Source organism: Mustela nigripes, chromosome 5 (assembly GCF_022355385.1).
Source record: "Mustela nigripes isolate SB6536 chromosome 5, MUSNIG.SB6536, whole genome shotgun sequence".
NCBI lineage: Eukaryota > Metazoa > Chordata > Mammalia > Carnivora > Mustelidae > Mustela > Mustela nigripes.
The window spans coordinates 57,420,142-57,439,566 of NC_081561.1; the positions used below are offsets into that span (position 1 = coordinate 57,420,142).

The window sequence follows — 19,425 nt, forward strand, 5'->3', positions numbered from 1 at the left end:
CCTTTAAATCGCAGTATTCTTGGTTTGGTCATCGAGGCACACCCACCTCATAGCTTTTACCTCACATCCTCACATCCCTTGGGCTCTCTGCCTTCTTTTAGTTTTCAGGAGTTGTCATGTCCCCAGGGCCTTTGCATGTGCTGCTATGTCTGCCAGCATCTGTCTTATGCACCCCCATCCCTACCCCTCTGATGCCAGTCCCAGACCTCATTAATTCCTGTTACGCATTTTCATGGTGTGTTGTTTCTTTCCTTCAGAGTGTTCAGCTCACCATGAATGATCCCTCTATTTATAGGATTGTTAATGAAACTCTAGGGTCTGTGAGAGAAACATGTACACCTTACTTGACATTTTCCAGCACTTACCAGAGGTGTACACATTTGTTGAGGAAGTGAACATGTAATACTTTTAATATTTTCTGTACAAAATTGTTATATTTCTATATATTTTGATATACTTAGATATCGGTCTTTCCAGTGCTGCCTGTATGGATGGAGACAACTCACATGGGACCAGTGTATTTCTTCTAGAAATTAAAACTTTGATTACTCTAAAGATAATTTTTTTCTTTCTTCAGTATAATAACTAAGACAACTCTGAAGAGTTGGCTGCCATCTACAAAGGACTTCCCCTGAGTTACTTCATTTGAAATAACAGAAAAGATGTGATCTAGAAGACATGGTGTGATGTGGTCATTTGCTGGTGTTCACAGAGATGTGGCATAATCCAGCCGTGAACCTAGTCTTTTGGTCTGAGACCAGATGCCTCTTTGTGCAAAGTTGCCTCTTAAATGGCATGTTCAAGGTACACCCCTCTAGACTTGTTTCTGTGATTCTGTTATTCATGCATATTTTGTATGCTGTGTTCCCCTATATTGAATAAATCTAATTTATATTGTATTATAAGCTTTTACTCAATTGATTGCCTGGCACTGTTTCTGAGGCTGAGGTCATCTGCCTTTATCTTCTGAATTGTTAGTATTATTTGAGCTCTTACTATATGCCTAGCACTGTTGTAATTATTTTATAGGTGTGAACTCATTTAGCCTTAATAACAAAGCAATGCTGAAGGTACCACTATTTCTGCTGACTTACCAATGAGGAACTGAAGCACAGGTTCAGCAACTAGTTCAAGGTCAGGTAGGGATGTGGATCTAGAAACTCTTGCTCTAAAGCGTGTGCATACAACCATTAAGCTGGGCTACCGAGAGGAATCAGTAGCAATTCTTATGGGAGATCAAATGAACACAGGAATGAAGGACAGTGTGGTTTTAAAAAAAGGAATTGACTACAATTGTTTGTGATTATTTATTTAATTTCCTTGGGATTTTGGCATATGCGGTTTCAGTCAGTCCTGAAATAATGTGTAAGCATGAATCAAGATTTCTTATTTTTAGGAGTTCTAAATTCAAGTTATTAAAAAAGTTTTAATTATTTTAGGGTTCAGGAATCCATCTCAGTGATTGTCCCCCCTCCTCATCCCCCTCGATAAGGTCATCCTCCCTTTCATCCTGCTCCCTGGGATCCATCCTACGTGGAAGGGGGACTGTCATCACCATTCTGTTCAGGAGAGCGAAGGCACTTTCCCGAGGTCACATAGCTACTGAGTGGTAACAAAATGTTTGCAGACTCAGACCGTAGGCTGTGTTTGTTACAAATCTCCCACAGTTCACATCCTTTCCCTGCCACTTCCTAACCGTGCCCTGAGGCTAGGGATTTAATATTTGTGTGCCTCAGTTTCCTCATTTATAAAATGAATGTAAGAATAACTAAAGGTGAAAATTAAATTAGATAATTTGTTTAAAGTGCACAGAACATGGTCTGTTTTGCAGTAATTGCTCAATAAAAATACCTCCTCGGAGACCTACAGACCTATTTGTTTTTCTTTTCCCTTCTGGTATGCTAGGTGAGTTTTGAAGAGGAATTTTGCTTTTTCATTCTAAGCTTTAGGGCTCAATCATTTACCTTTATATTTTGCATTAGCCAGCTGCTCCTTTTCTTCAAGACTGTTATAAACTCCAGTGTTTAGCTACCTGCTCTTTTCCCATGTAGACTGATTCAACTGGTTAGTACTAAAAATAGTAATATTGGATGCCTTTTTCAAAACTTCTTGAGGATGAAAAGATTACAGTTGCAGAAATCCCCTGTTGTCTTTAGAAACAATTATTTTATAGGAATGCTGAAGGTAAAACTTAGAGAAGGACCTTTAAGTATAATGAAATGTAGTTATGAAACCATTTTAACTGTGTGTTGAAACACTCACAAGAAGATAGCAATTAAATAAGAACCTAATTTCTTTGGGAAGGAGTATGACACATGTTTAAAAGAAGTCATCAGTTTCTCTCTGAACGAGTTCTGAGAGTTAAAGCTAAGGCTAAGTGAACCACTAAGAATTGTTTCATATATAATCTTTAGTAGGGAAGTAGATTCTGTTTCATAAGGTTGGCTGTGCTTCTGAAGATCAAGAAATAGGGTTTTTTGCTTGTGTGTGTGTGTGTGTGGTTTTTTTTTTTTTTTTTTTTTTTTTTAAGGTGAATAGGCACTCAGGAAACACATTGTAGGTCCTTGTACTTTATGTAGTTCAAATTGTATTTTAAAATGTTCAGCTTCTGATTGTAGAAAAATAGGCAAGAAGACATCCATACAGATGGAAAAGTAAATTCAAATATCCTTTTTTGAGAGGGAGCTCTTGAGTGGCTCAGTCAGTTGATCATCCAACTCTTGATTATGGCTCGGGTCGTGATCTCACGGTCAAGGGATTGAGCCCTGTGTCAGGCTCTGTGCTCAGTGGGATGGGGGATTGCAATGTGGATGGAGAGTCTATTTGAGGATTCTCTCTTTCTCTCTCCCCCCAACTGGGGTTCTTTCTCTATCAAATAAATCTTCTTCTTCTTTTTTTTTTTTTAAAGCTGGCATCAGTCTAAATATGTTTTCATTAGAATCACAGTTGTTGAATATAGTCTGAAGACCTCTGGCGGTGCCAAGAGATCTGTGAAGTAACCACAACGCCAAGACGTTTTGCCTTTTTCACTCTCCTTCCCTCACCGGTGCACAGTGGAACTTTCTAGAGGCCTCATGATGTGTGATGATGTCATCACTCCAACAGCTAATGCGAGGTGCTCTGTGCATTGTCGTGTTCTGAAATGACCTGTCTGAATTTTTATTGTGCAAGGTATCTAGTGATGTAGCCCAAACACACACATGCTCTTTGGGAGCCTCAATAATTTTTTCAAAGCTTCACAGTGCCCCGAGACCAAAATGTTTGAGAACCTCTGCTTTAGAAAAATAGCTTCAGACAGAGGAGGCAGTCATCTTGCAGGTGCTGCTGATGTCCAGCCGGTTGAAGATGGGGAACTGCAGACATGGCGGTAGATGTTTCATTTTCATTGCCCATTGCATTACTGGATATGTGCCTTGTAACCACTGGCTCCCAGGTTTTGTGTCAGTCTCCCCCACAAGGACACCAGCCCTGTGAGCATGAGGGCTCTGCTGCTTGGTCCAGGGCCACCTCCCCAGTGCTTACAACAGTATCCACGAGCCCTCCCCCTCCACAGCATGTCTTAATGAAGGAATGGATTTTAAACCGCAACGTTGACATCTGTATGACGATGTGCTAATCGCAGGATGCGCGTCCATTCTGTCCCATTCTCCCAAAGTGGGGTTCCTTGCCCAGGCCACGTAGCTAGTCCCCGGCAGCTCAAGGACTGACACGGTCTGTGGATCTCACTGCCCGCCCTCCGCCTGAACAACTTTCTCGTGGCTCCTGGCTCAGGTCAGGTAAGTCACAAGAGTGGCAGGCACCCCAAAGCAAAGGAATTCAATCTAGAGAGTTCCAGGGGAAGGTGGCAGGCAGGATCTTGTGTCAAGTTTGGGCCTGAAAAGAGGCCCTGGAGGTGGCTGGGTAGACTGACTGTGACAGAGGAAGGCCACTTCCTGGCTGGTTTCATGCTTTTTGCTTGTGGGGCAGGACTCTGCAGTGGTTGAGGAGGGAGGGCTCCAGAGCTGGGCTGCTCAGATGGGAGTCCCGGTTCTTTCAACTGCTGGCTGGGTAACCTTTGGCAAGTTGCTCAGGCTTCCCCATGTTCTGTATAAAGTGAGTGCAGTGATAATATTTTTCATCTGCCTCTTAGGATTGTTTGAGATTGACTGAACTAAAGCGAAAGCGTAACCAGACAGTGCACGGTACTAGCAAATGCTACGTATGTCTATGGAAATGCGACCTGTTTTTTTACTGGTGACTGTCTAGGACTCATCAGTGTTGACTGAGAACAAAAGAGATGAATCCAGTTTCCAACAGAGTCTGAGGCTGGGTTGTTAGGACGGTGTGGCCGAGCCGCTAGCATGCAGGCTCAGGAAGCGGACTTTGGCTACTTACTTGCTGTATAATCTTGAATTATTGCCTCTTTGTGCCTTAGCTTCCTTCTCTGGGAGACAGAGAGGAGTGCTCACCTCAATGAATGACAGGAAGCGGTGAGTTAATGAATATAAACTGTTTAGAGGAGTGTCTGGACCACAGTAAGTACTTGACATAGTTCATGCTGTGTAATCGAATGATATCTTCAGTGATTGGAGAAGACACGTTCAGTCCAATTTCAGAAATCAGTCAAAGAAGCGGCAAAAATTGTAATTATTTGAGACAGTAAGATTTTAAATAGGTTTGTTCAATTACAGTAAAAATAATGAACGAATGGGGCTCCCACCGTTTGTACACAAGTGGATAGAAAATTTATAAAGAGGGCAAAGCCCTGTGCATGGATTTGTGGGAGGAAAGGTCAGTCTTCTTTTTTTACCTCATGGCTCCACAATGCATGAAGGAGTGAGAAGGGCTGGGCCAGGGCTGTGGCCGAAACGTCTGATGTTCATAGGTAGGAAGCTCTCACCCTGTCTCTTTTCCTTTCTTTTCTCCTTCTTTTCTTCCCCCTAAACTCCTCAACATTGAAAAGTGTAAAAGAGAAACACCGTAGGACTGGCAGTCTGGAAACCAGAGTCTGCCGTAACGAACAGTGTGACCCTAGACAAACCACTTGAACTCCTGGACTCTGGTCTCCTCATTTGGAAAGAGAAAGGGCATATTGAATTATTCTTAAAATCCCTTCCTAGGCTTGCTCTGGGAATTCACTTAAGCTATCCAGAAATACTGGGACTTCCTGGACTGAAATTAGGAATTCAGGTGGGCTAGCACACATGCTTGGGCCCACCCCTTCAGAGGGCTCTGGATATCCCAAATGGAACATCTGGAGATCCCCAGGAACAAAGGTCCTCCTGACCCGGTGGCCTGGTAGCCCCGGGAGGACAGCCTAAGGCGAGTTCATGAGCTGTGACCTAAAGCAACTCGGACTTAACAAAGTAGGTCCTTGTCTTAATATAGTCATCACTCCCTGTGAACAATGCCCTTCAGAGCTTCGTCTGTTCTCTTGGCCTCCTCATCCAGACCTCATCAGGACACCTGTGCTCATGGTCCTGTCATTCATCACGTTTTAAAATTATCGTCTTAATCCTTTGGCTATTTTCAGCTTTCTGCCTTGAGATATGCACCCCCCTGGACGGAGGTTTGCGTACCATTTGTGAAGCATCATGGCAGACAGAGACCCCCTCCCTATCCTTGATCTCCTCTGTTAATGAGGGACATTTCCTCCTTGTTCTTATTTTTGTTCTTGGTGAAATAAACCAGAATTTTCTCAAATAAGTTTGGTTTTGAAACTCAGTGGCACATTCCTTATCTTCGTTCACTTAGATGTCCGTACCATTTGATGCCTCTCTGCCTGGAGTATGTCCTCTGTTGGGAGCGATGGCACCCTTTCTCGGTGAGGCTTTGGCTCCATTTCTTTTCCTTCCACTTCCTTTCTTCTTGACCGCCTCCATTTGTCCTATCCGTAGCTCTTACTTTTTCTTTCGAAATACTCTTCCTCGTGTTGAAAAACAAAATCCAAACACGTGGATTGAAAGATTGGACTGGTTTTATTCAGCCATGTTGTGAGAGTCCGTTTAGCAAGGAGAAAGGAGCTCCAAGGGGCTGTACAGAATGGAAGGTTTTTGTAGGAAGGAGGGTGAGGTAAGAAAGTTATTAGCAAAATAAAAGATGGGTCAGGCAAGGTCACCTTCCCTGAGAGGGGAAGGAGAGGAGGTCTTATAAGGTAGATTACCTCATCTTCGGGGGATGGAGAGCATCCATATGACAAATATCCTCACCAGTCCTGATGAGAAAGTTCATGACGGACAGGTGACGGGGTGGTTGGAACTGCGATTGGTTAGCTATTAAGTCCATATTTGGTGACCTGGCCTAAATGAAATTGTTTGAGCCTATAGGTTTCTTTTTGACACTTGGAAATTGTGTCTATGAATAGCTTCATCCCCCTTAAAACAGATGACTTCCAAATCCTAGATTTTGATATTTAGATTTTTTTTTCTCTTGGTTAGTTATGTATATCATTCACTAGATATTTATTGCCTACCTGGAACAGTGTACCATGTTGGTGCTAAGAATATGAAGACAGGTGACTTTCTCTACTTTCAGCAGGTCTAATGGAGTCGAATTGAAGTGACAGACACCCACTCTGATAAAACCAACCCAAAAAGATGGCGCTAGAGTATTTTAAAAACTACTTTTGGAATATGGGGAACTAAATAAATCTCCAAGGGCTGTGAAAGAAAGGCTTCCCAGACAAGAGGTCATGGGAGGTGGGTCTTGGAGGTTGAGTAGGAGTTTGTGAGCTATGACATCCCCAGACTTCCTTCCGTTGTGTTTTTCTGATGTGCTCCTGTCGCCTCAAGCTCAACATGTCAGAAGTCACATTCTCCCATCTTTCTCCCTAAATTATATCACCCACTTGACTTTGCTATTTAATTCTTTTCCTGAGTCACTCAGGGAATACACTGTAGGCATTTTTGGGTCTTTTCTCTTTATTGCTCTACAGTCACACAGAGTCATCCACATTCCTCGTTTGTCTCTTCCTTCAATCATGCCCACTGCCCCAGTCAGCTCATACACTGTCACTTGCTGTCTGGGTTATGGCAGTGGACTCCTAGCTGGCCGGTCTGTTGGAGGTCACCTTCCCCATTTAATCTGTCTTTGAAGTCATTGCCATATCGATCTTTTATAAATGCATTTGATTTTGTCACTCATCTATTCAAAAATAATGGCACCCTGACATTTGTTCAGTGCTTAGTTCATAAAGTGCCTTTATTTTTTATAAAAGATTTTTTTTTATTCACTTGATAGAGAGAGAATGCGAGCACACAAGCAGGCAGAGAGGCAGGCAGAAGGAGAGGGAGAAGTAGGCTCCCCTCGGAGCAGCGAACCCTATGAAAGAAAGGCTTAATCCCAGGACCCTGGGATCATGACCTGAGCCAAAGGCAGAAGCTTAATGGACAGCCATCTAGGTGCCCCTAAAGTGCATTTCTTTGTTTGCTTGATTTACTTAACTCAGCATAATCTCCTCCAGTTCCATCCATGTGAATGCACATGGTGGGTATTCAAAGCAATAGCATAGTGGACCTTAGGGAAAGGGAGGGAAATCTGAATGGGGAGAAATCAGAGAGGGAGCCAAACCACGAGAGACTGTGGACTCTGGGTTCAGAGGGGAGTGGGGTGAGGGGATGGGGTAACCGGGTGATGGGTATTAACGAGGGCACAGAATGAGCACTGGGTGTTATACGCAACTAATGAATCACTGAACACTACATCAAAAACTAATGATGTTCTAACTGAACATAATACAAAAAAAGAATTTACATTTTATAATCATCACCTCTTTTTGCTGTGGGATTAAAAATTATTAGAAAAATTTTTTAAAAGTGCATTTCTTTAAACAATCTCATTTGATTATGAAAACAATCTTGTGAAGAAAAGACTATACTTGCTTGCAAATCTCTTAAATTTACGATCTGGTAGTCTGTGAGCTCCTGGAGGCAGAGAGGACATTTTGTTCATCTTTGCATCCTCTGTACGTAGTACTTGGTACCAGAAATGATGTCCAGTAAATGTTGTGCTGTGTATTTCTTTCTCCCTACTATCTGCACATCACATGTACCCCCAAACTATTGTGATCATAAGTCATTGAGATTAAGTCATAAAAAGGGCAGTTTTCCTCCTGCTTCAGTGCTGATGCTGTTGGCCCGGGCACTACTCAGCAATCAGTGACCACCTTAAGCCAGGACGGTCACTGTTGCTGGACCGCCCTGGAACCTCAGGGTCCCTAGCGGGCTCTGAATGTCCAGTGCTGTGTAGACTCAGAACCACTCCTTGTGATTTGCTTTCCTTAATTAGGCAATCAAAGACGTTTGGCTTTTTATATCCTTTTATTTTTTTTAATTTATTTATTTGAAAGGGAGAGTGTGTGAGCTGGAGGAGGGGCCAAAAGAGAAGGGAGTGGGAGAGAACTGCAAGCAGACTCTCCATTGAGGTCACTGTCATGACCTACAGGTCATGAGACCCATAGGTCATGACACTGAGCCAAAACTGAGATTCAGACATGCAACTCAGCCACCCAGGCACCCCTTTTGTATCATTTTTAATATCAGACTCAATTTACTTTCCTTGAGTGGTTTTCAGTAATGCTACATGATAGTATGGATCTAGAGAGTCTAAATGCTCTAGTTTTGCATGTGTAAAAATGTGGGGTTACTAATGTGGCTTATAATTTGTTCTCCTTATTTCCAGATCTTGTTTACTGAATTCATAAGAAAACTGGTTATAGAAGTGATAATATTAAAAAAAAAAAAATTAGTGGACCCTGGGTGACTCAGTTGATAAGCATCTGCCTTCTGCTCAGGTCATGATCCCAGGGTCCTGGGATCTAGCCCTGCATCAGGCTCCCTGCTCAGAGAGGAGTCTGCTACTCTCTCTCCCTCTCTCTCTCCCCCTGCTTATGTTCCCTCTCTTGCTGTGTCTCTCTGTCAAAAAATTCAATAAAATGTCAAAAAAAATTTTTTTTAAAAACATCAGTGGAGTAAAACTGTTTGGATCTGAATCTGTAAGAATTTGAAATTTTGCAGCCTGGCAACACAGAGCAGCCAGAAACTCTACTCCTGTCTGATAGGGACCAATTTGCATAAAAAGAGTAAATAGCTTCTTTGGTCGGTATTCGCCGTAGGAAACCATAGAACATAATCTATCTTGCATTTTTTTTTCTTCATAATCTATCTTGTATTTTAAGAGGCAGTTTGCTGACATGAAGAATATGATGAACCAGCAAATGACTTGGAAATGTGCTTGACTTTGCAATAACAATTGAAGTTTGTTCTTAGCCAAAATAAAAAGCTTTTGGACTTGTCAGGCTTTCTTTCCAAGAGCCGCTGCTGCCATCTGCTGGTCTGCATTCAGCAAACTTCTAAATGGAGGGATGACATGGTTCAAGATGTTCCTTTGAGCGGGGGGGGGGGGGAAATCATCATCTTCTAATTTAATTATGTTTTAAAAATAGAAGTAAACACTAAAGTGAGATGAAGTTACAAATACATCACTTAGAAAAAATGAATTTTTCTAGATCTTGGACAAAAATAGAAGATAAAGCAGGGATTTGCCCTGGGTCCCGGGAAAAGTCATACCTTTTCCTGTAGAGGAAAAGTATGAGAAGCGTGGGAAACATATTTCCACGGTGAAGTCAGGTGGTGTGAAGCAGGGATAGATTTGAAGTGTGGCGAGCTCCAAACTTCAGCACTGTGCGTGTGGATGAGGGCGAACTGGATTGGGTAGTGTCGAGGGAGGGTCCTGGGGATTCGGAGATGGGTAGGAAAGGCCTTCTCAGCCAGTGCTGCTCAAACATGAGCGGCATCAGAATCCCCCAGAAGGCTTGGTCAGATGAAGATAGTTGGGCCTCATCCAGTGATCAACGGAGAGATGTTTAACAGCTGGCTCTTTGGGAAAAAGACTTTGATTTGTAGCTGATAAGTTCTCTGATTGCAGCTGATTTCAGGCTACCCACAGGGCACCACTAAATACCGTGTCAAGAGGAGATGTGCTGCAATATACCAGCATACAGGTTTCCACTGTCCACTTGCAGTAGGTGCAAATAACCTCTAGGGCAGAGCTAACAGTAAAAGGTCATGACTGTATCAGGAAGCACAATTTCAAATATTTTTTGTTCCCATTCCAAATGCAATCCATCTGCTTGAAAGCTTTGATAGCTTGGTATTTAGCCGTGATTGTCTTTAACAATCAGCTGGTAGAATTCTGGAAATTTCACAGTCCGGTCTCCAATGTGGGTGGGAGCTGGCTCCAGCACACAATGGAGTCCATCTCCAGAGTGGCCGGAGTAGATTTCTGGAGTCTGGGGTGGGGTCCAAGATTTGCCTCTGCCCCATTCCCAGATGATGCCAGGGCAACTCTTCATGGCCCATCCAAAGCGCCGAGCTAGAATGGAACCCTGGAAAGTGATGGGTGTTGAGTTTGGGTGAGGAAGGGATGTTCTCTGAGAGGGGAACCTTTGAACAGAGCCCTGAACCATGGGACAGCTCCAGTCTTGGAAAAGCTGGGATCAAGGGCACCATGCAGGACTTGTCTTGCATGATGGGAGCAGGTTCAGCTCCTCCATTGTGATGGAGGTAGTCAGTTATTATGGGACTGGGAAGCGAGGCACTCCCTGGGGGATTGCTGAGCCAGGCTCTGTGGGATTGCTGCCTTTCTCTCCCGGGGGAAGAGGGCAGGCTCCTCAGCAGGAGGTGGGGAAGGGTGTTGTGTATTTGATATGCAAAATAGCCATTCTGGAGTGGGAGAAAAACAGATCATTCCAAGGCAGTCTATTTAGAATTCTACAAATGTTAAGTGGCCATTGGAGATTTTTGGTTATGAATGTAAAGTGAGATCAATTGGCAAGGCAATTGATCTAGTAATACTGAGTTGCCAGGACACTGGTGCACAAAAGGGGGATCGTGGAGGAGCCGAAGCTTGGTCCGTTGGGAATCATGGAGGAAGGGATCTATGCAGTGATTAAGGGCGCTGTTGAGGCATCTGAGTTATGTGAGGAATTAAGAATGTAGGGGGACCTCTATGCCTGAATGGGGGGAAAGCGGGAGGCTCACTGATCTGAAGGCTGAAGTGAAAGACCCGCGGATCCCCTTACCCAAGAATCCAACACTGCCACTGGATGCAATCAGCAAGAGGTTCTTTATTGTTACGCAGGCGCCTGCGGGTGGTCAGCGCGCGCCTGCGGGTGGTCAGCAGCTCCTGCTAGCTGAGCACACCCGGCTGGGGTGGTGCCGGGTTTTTATAGACAGGTACAAACAAGTTTTGGGTGGGGCGCAACTGATTGGTTGACAGTTAGAACTTTTGAAAAAGGCATACATGGAGTTTGCTAATTGGCTTTGGGGGTGCGCGCGCGTGCGCGCGCGAAAAGAGAGGCGGGAAGGGGGAACAAGCTGATTGGTTCTGAGGGCCCGCGCGTGGGAGGAGAGAGGCAGGGAGGGGGAACAAGAAGGGGGAAGGTAGGAATGCCATCATGGCGTCTTCTATTATTTCTATAAGCCAAGCAGTTACAGAAGGGCAAAAGAGCAATTAATAACCTAATTTACACCTAAAAGCCAGCGGTTCACAGAAAAGCAAACAAGCGGTTAGTTATCCTATCTATCTTCTAGGGGAGGGGTCTTTCAGAAGAAGTGCAGGAATTGTTGGAAAGGTCAGAGAAATGGACGCTTGAAGTGTTTTCTTTAAACACTCACTTTTGTTTTTTTCTCTGCTCTCATCATAATAACACACTTTAGCCCAACACAGTATTTAAGATACTTTGTGAGATCCTGGGAAACTGCTGTATTATAATAATTTTCTTTTCTTGAAGTTCAAATAGGTTAATAGCGATAATGATACTAACTTGTCCCCCCAGATTATTTTTTATTTTTTTAAAGATTTTTTATTTATTCATTTGACAGACAGAGATCACAAGTAGGCAGAGAGGCAGGCAGAGAGAGAGAGAGGAGGAAGCAGGCTCCCTGCCAAGCAGAGAGCCCAATGCGGGGCTCGATCCCAGGACCCTGGGATCATGACCTTGAGTTGAAGGCAGAGGCTTTAACCCACTGAGCCACCCAGGTGCCCCGTCTCCCCAGATTATTAATGCCAAATGACATATCAAATAGGAGGGGGATTTGCGTGAGAGCACAGCGGTGTTAGCACTCGGCAGCCGGACTGGAGTTTCATATCACTTCATAGCTGTGTGGCTCAGGCCACAGCAAAGTCGCTCTGAGCCTCAGTTTTCTTATCAGAGAAATGGGTCTGATAGTTTCCCCTATGACGTGTTGTAAGAGTTAATAATGTGTGTAAATCATGGCACGGGGCCTGGCTCTTAGGAAATGGCAGCTTTATTCTTATTCCAGTATCATTAGACCTTGAATACAAATACTTAGGAGAGAGTTTTAGCTTCTTTCTCTGAAATACACCACCCCAAGGGAAATCGAATATGTTGGATCATATAAATGAGATGTGTATGAAGACTATGAGAAAATTGGTGACTCAGTATTTTGCCCCAGCTCCTGTGATTGTTTGGGGGAAAAACAGGGGCTTCAGAAAACAACCAGAAAGATTATTAGCAACCGAATGGGAGAGAGATTCTTTTCCTACAGTACTCGGTTATCATAAATGAAGAGCTCCTTTTTCTTTGTCCAAATTGATATGTCTCTCTGTTGGTTTTATAGAACTAAATTTTAATCTGTGTTCATTTTCATAATCTTTTTTCATCAGTTTGTTTCTCTCTGTTGCCTTTTTAATCAGGAAGCTTAGAAACAAATCACAGATCTTGAAGGAGAATCTTATTTAAGAGCTCTTTGAGCTAAGATATGCAAATTAAACCAACAGTGAGATACGGTTTTTATGTCTGGAATAGGCAAAGTGAGTGAAAAGAAAATGATAATACTCAGTAGGGGAGAGCGTGCAGTGAATCCCTGCTTGAAGGATTGTAAATTGGTACCATCTTTCTGAAAATCCATTTGATAATACAGCAAGTCATAAAAATGCCCATGTATTTTGATGCAGCAATTCTCCATTTAAGCATATATTCTAAGGAAATAGTAAAATGGTATTGGATAAGGATTTAGGAATAAATATATTCATTACAATGGAAATAGCAAAATAAATAAAGGGGAGATAAACCAAAGTCTAGCCATAGGAGAATGATTTTAAAATGATGACACATCCATATGACAGTAAATGCTGTGAGATTGAATTTTTTTTCCTCAAACGGATAAAAAACAGAATGTTTTTCATGATTTCAAGTAAGTCTATAAATAATAAGCACAGACAAATGTATCGAAATAAATCCATCATAACACGAACCATTGTTTTTCCAGTACGATAGAAAATTAGATGATTCTCCCTTTTTTTTAAGCCCCTCTACATTTTCCAAATACTTCACAGTAACGATGTATTGTTTTTATTCTAAAGATAAAACATGAGAGATGTTGCACTTACTGATTAGAAGGTAGAAGACTAGATTTTTCCACTTTTCAATGCCCATTTTGCTTTCAACAGTTGGATTCCTGCCATTCCTTCTCTACTGGAATTGCTCCTCTTTTTTTGAAAGCATCTATCTATCTGACAGAAAGAGAGAGAGAGAGTATAAGCAGGGGGAGCAGCACAGGGAGAGGGAGAGGCAGGCTCTCTGCTCGATCCCAGGATCCCCAGATCATGACCTGAGCCGGAGGCTGATGCTAAACTGACTGAGTCACCAGGCGCCCCGGGAATCGCTCTTTTAGAGGCGGTTCATTTGTCCCTTCAGCTCCGCTGCCCGCCGTCTCCCTAATTCCTCTGTATCCTCTCACACCATCGGTTATCCCTTTATTCCTTGTTAATACCGGCTTTATTTAGACATCATTCACATACAATAAAATTCACCCTTTTAACATGTGCAGGCACTCCTGTATTAAAATACCCTTCTTTTTAAATTTCTGTGGACACTATCCTAGTTTGTTTGTTTGTTTGTTTGGGTTACTGGGAATCACCCATATGCCAGGCACCTGTTCTCCTAACTTTACTCTGTCTGCTGTTCCTCTTCAGTCCTCTTTGCCGGGTCCTCCTCCTTTGCCTAGCCCTCAAATATCAGCATCTGTGAAGCTCTTTTCTCTCTCTCAGCCTCGTGCCGGTAGCTGGTCCAGTAGATGCTCTCAGCTCACTTCAGCCCAGTGTATCTCCTGGGTCCCCTCACCCACACACACCATGAAGGCCTGCGAGCTCGCAGGTCCACGGCTAAACTTGCCTTTCCGTGTCCCCAGCCCGACATTTTCATTCCCGTGCCTCTTTCTGTATTTCGAACCTGATCAATGCTGTCACAGTCCTACAAGTCAATCACAATAGTTCTAGCACACATGATTATGATTGTTTTTCCTTTACTTTCCTATTTAACGTATCTTATTGCTATAGCTTTCAAGCTGTGCCTATAACCAGTGCTTTGGTTTTGCCCTTGTAACCTTGGCATCTCTCAGATGAGCAAAGTGGTCATCTTTGGGGAGCCTGTCTCTATTTTCCACACAGATTCTATCAAAATAAAGTTCCAGCTCCTTGGCTCAGGAGACATACCAGACATACATGATCTGATCCCAGACTAGTTTTCCAGGCTGGCATACACCATAGCATCCTGGAACTCACCTGCTCTCCAGCCCAGTTTGAGAATTCACGATCCCTGGGCATACAACCTTCACTTACCCATTACAATGCACTACTTTCTACCATCCGCTTTCTCCTCCATCTCTACTTATTAAAATATGGCCCATTTTCCAAGACAAGTTCAAAGGATCCACCTTCTAGGAAGTCCTTTGTCATTTCCCTAACCCTGAGTAACCTTTCCCACCTTTCTTTCTTTCTTTTTTTTTTTTAAAGATTTTTATTTATTTATTTGACAGACAGAGATCACAAGTAGGCAGAGAGGCAGGCAGAGAGAGAGGAGGAAGCAGGCTCCCTGCTGAGCAGAGAGCCCGATGCGGACCTCGATCCCAGGACCCTGAGATCATGACCTGAGCCGAAGGCAGAGGCTTTAACCCACTGAGCCACCCAGGTGCTCCCTTTCCCACCTTTCATTCCCATGGCTATTTGTCTGGAAACTTCTAGCACTTGCCGGACTCTACAAGGCCTTTGCCATTTTGCCATTTGTGTTGATTTTCCTCTTACGCTAATGGAGCCACTGTGCCTTATTTCTCTTTGTAGGATTCATGATATTGGCACAGAGTGCTTTGCAAAATGAACACTTAATATATATTTGGCATCAAAAGGATACTCCATGTACTGATATTTTCATCTTTAATTTGATTTCTAATGCACAGTGTTCAGGGCCCCCTCATTGTCAGATTACCCCACCGCCTTGCCATCTTCCAATATCTCTGAAAGTTTTGAAATAGTAACAAGCACTTAATTACTCTTTTTGAGAGCCAAGTGGCTAGCCACGTGGTCTTGTCAACCAGAACCAAACTGATGGGAAAACACTCTAGGACTGGTCACCTAGCTTTGTATGGGCTCCACTCTTTGCCCCAACCCACGAGTGATACCAGATAACACTTCTCCCTTCTTCAAGGAAGCCACATTTCCCTTATGCCAGGGATTGGTCTGGCCAGTTTGGTGAGCAGGAGTAGTTCGGAACCAGGTGCTCTGCTCTGCACCCGTAAAGAGAATTCATTTCACAGAATCACCTGTTTGCATCCTCAGCAGGTGACAAAGAGAAAAGACAGGAAAGGGGCATTTGGTGCTCACTACCGGCGTCAACTTGGACCTAAAATATCTATCAACATATGCTCTTGAAGGTTTTTTTACAGCCCCCAATTAAAAACAAAAACAACACTCTTACATATCAAACTGCACTCACACTGTTGTTCCATTGTAATGATTTCCTTCAGTGGCATCTTCTAATTAAACTAATCCCCAAGTTGTAAGAGGACTTTTAACCGCCCTACAGAACTGAAGGGAATTTTCCACCTAATCAAAGCAGGAAACCTATCTCGATTTCCTAATTTAATTAACCCAATTAATGTATGTAAGTACTGACTACTGATGTGTTTCCAGGATGTAATTTGTTCTTCCAAAGACGCACACACTTCTGTTCTTGTTTTATTTTTATTCAGTTTGTCTCTGAGAAGCAGGCTGCCTGCTGAGCAGGGAGTCCAATGCCGGGCTCAATCCCAGGACCCTGGGATCATGACCTGAGCGGAAGGCAGAGGCTTTAACCCACTGAGCCACCCAGGTGCCCCTCTCTGAGAATCTTTTGACTCAGTGCTACCTCTTTCCTCCTGGGAAGAATTTTTAAAATACATATAATGAAGTTTTTTTTTTTTTTAAAGATCTTATTTTTTATTTGACAGAGAGAGACAGTGAGAGTGGGAATACAAGGAGGGGGAGTGGGAGAGCAGGCTTTCCGCTCAGCAGGGGGCCTGACCTGGGGCTGGATCCCAGGACCCTGGGATCACAACCCGAACCAAAGGCAGATGCCCAGCAACTAAGCTACCCAGACACCCCTATAGTGAATTTTTTTTCTCTTTATTTTACTTATATAATCTACTAGTATCAGTGTTTTTCTTGAGTAGAAGTTAAATCTTTGATACTATCATATATATTCATTACACCTTATTAGAACAGCAATTCTGGCTAAAGAGAAAAGACAAAGGATCATTTTTAACGTGAAGTAAAGGAGTTAAGTATAAGAACACAAAATTAAGGAATTTCTTTATAATTTATTCTTGGCCCATTTGGTTCTAAGTTATTTCGAAATCTGAAACAAATGTGCAATAGTACATAGAATGGATAACTTCATTAATTCCTCTCGATAACTGTAAAGGCTAAATTTGAATCAAGGGAATGAATTGTAGCGTCAGCTATAGGAGGAGATGGGTCAGTAATGGACTAGATACAGCCCAAGTCTCTTTGCCCTTCTATGAGCTCTTAAGCTGCCATTGATGCTGTACGAACAACCATGAGCATGCCCAGTAGGCAGGCAGGACTGAGCACCTGCCTTGTGGGAAGTGTTTACGTATGTTACCTCTCACCTTCAAAGTAACAGGGATGGTTGACCAGCTCTATTTTATGGATAGGAGCTCAGGGATGTTACATGGCTTGCGCAAGGGTGTCCAGAAAGTAAGCAGGGTAGCCAAGTTCAATCTCATAGGGTTTAGAACTGGGGCGACACTAAGAATTAAATCATTCCCTGATGAGAGGGTGCCCTAAGTTTAAATGTTTGACTCCAAGCATTCCACGTTTTACCCTTTATTTACATACACATTCTCCTGTAGCCATTCTTGAGTGTCTCGAGTCCTCCAGGACACACCTCCAGTCGATCCCTTTCATGACGTTACTACCTCCTGACCAGCTTGAAGGTTTTGCCCTATCATTATCATGGCTTCCTTCAAATGCCCTCAGGGTTTTTTTTTGTTTTTGTTTGTTTGTTTGTTTGTTTGTTTTTTGCTACCTTTATTATATTCTTGTGATAAAGCCTTCATCCTGGCTTACCTCAGTTCATGGGTCTGCTGCTGAACAGCTGCTGGAGACTTTTCTCACTTTATATACAGTATAGGAAACCACAACTGGACATTTAATCCTCCTGGTGTTTGTAGCGTAGACATTCCCTTTTCCAGTCTCTCAGATGGCTGTTTCATGCCTTCTTCTTTCCTCCAGAGCCAGCCTCAGAAGAGGATGGTGGATCACGTTGCATTGAGAAAGAGGAACACCCCACCCTCATCTTCTTGCCTCTTGGTCTACCAGCCTGATTCCATATTAACTCGTGCTCTCTGCTTGTCTCCTTTTGCACGGGTAGGGATAGCTCTGCTCCTAGCAAGGGCCCAGCCTTTTTTCACTGTGCTCAGAGTCCCAGCCTATCTTGCCTCCCAGACATTTTGTGCCTACAGTGAGCTGTCACCCCCACATGATGAATTGCTTTCTACTAGATTATTCCTATCAGCATCTAGAGGTATCTCCTCTTCTTGAAACAAAACAGTCTCCTCTGCCCTGTGTCTTTTTTTTAACTATTTCTTTTGTCCCCTTAACAGAAAATCTTCTTTTTTCTATAATCACTGTCTCCCTATTTCATATGGATTCCTCAGCCTGCTTCCAATCGGGATCTCCCCCTGTTAGTCCACTAAGAAGCTGTCATCAAAGTGATAATGGCCTTTCTGATGCCAAACCCAATAGTTATCTTTTTCTATATCATTCTTTTTTTTTTAATTAACATATATGTAGTATTTTCAGAGGTATATAGTTTCAGGGGTATATAGGTATATAGATCAGAAGTATATAGTTTCAGGGGTATATAGGTCTGTGATGCATCAGTCTTACACAATTCATAGCACTCACCATAGCGCATACCCTCCCCAATGTTCATCCCCAGCTGCTCTATCCCTCCCTGCCTCCACCCCAGCAGCCCTCGTTTGCTTCCTGAGATTAAGAGTCTCTTAGGGTGGGCGCCTGGGTGGCTCAGTGGGTTAAGCCACTGCCTTCGGCTCAGGTCATGATCTCAGGGTCCTGGGATCGAGTCCCGCATCGGGCTCTCTGCTCAGCGGGGAGCCTGCTTCCTCCTCTCTCTCTCTCTGCCTGCCTCTCTGCCTACTTGTGATCTCTCTCTGTCAAATAAATAAATAAAATCTTAAAAAAAAAAAAAAGAGTCTCTTAGCGTTTGTCTCCCTCTCTGGTTTTGTCTTGTTTCATTTTTCCTTCCCCTCCCCTCTCCTCTGCCTTGTTTCTCAAATTCCTCATATCAGGGGGGTCATATGATAATTGTCTTTCTCTGACTTATTTCACTTAGCATAATACCCTCTAGTTCCTTACATGTCATTACAAATGGCAAGATTTCAGGGGTTTTGATGCCTGCATAATATTCCTTTGTGTGTGTGTGTGTGTGTGTGTGTGTGTGCGCGCGTGCGCGCGCCCATGTGCGTGTATGTATGTATATATACATATGTATATATGTATATATATCACTTTTTCTTTATCCATTCACCTGTTGATGGGCATCTAGGCTCCTTCCATAGTTTGGCTATTGTGAACATTGCTGCTATAAACATTGGGGTGCACGTGACCCTTTGGGTCACTACGTTTGTATCTTTAGGGTAAATACCCAGTAGTACAATTGTGGGGTCATAGGGTAGCTCTAGTCTCAACTTTCTGAGGAACCTCCATATTGTTTTCCAGAGTGGCTGCACCAGCTTGCATTCTCACCAACAGGGGAATTTGTTATATCATTCTTGACCTCTCAAGAACATTTGACAAAGTTGACCATTACTTCCTCTTCAGAATTCTTTTGTCTTTCATAACACTGTAATCTCCATTTCTTTTTCCTCACGGACTACTTCTTCTCAGGGTCCTGTTCTCTTTTCCCTAATCTGAACTTGAAGTGCCCGTTAGGTAAGTTATTGGCAGCCTTCTATTTTTTATTTGTATACTCTCCATAGGTGGTCTCATTCAGCCATGTCAATGCCAGTGACCCCCTCACTGCCCATGTCCAGCCTTGTCTATGCTTCAGAACTCCAGACTCAA

General features: G+C 43.2%; 1 protein-coding gene and 1 pseudogene across 2 annotated transcripts in view; both read left to right on the plus strand.

Annotated features, from left to right (window-relative positions):
• RCAN2 (regulator of calcineurin 2) overlaps positions 1–19,425 on the plus strand; it is a 268,194-nt gene that overhangs the window by 58,243 nt on the left and 190,526 nt on the right. The window lies entirely within an intron of this gene.
• Positions 16,963–19,425, plus strand: part of LOC132018492 (heat shock cognate 71 kDa protein-like) — a 98,738-nt pseudogene continuing 96,275 nt past the window's right edge.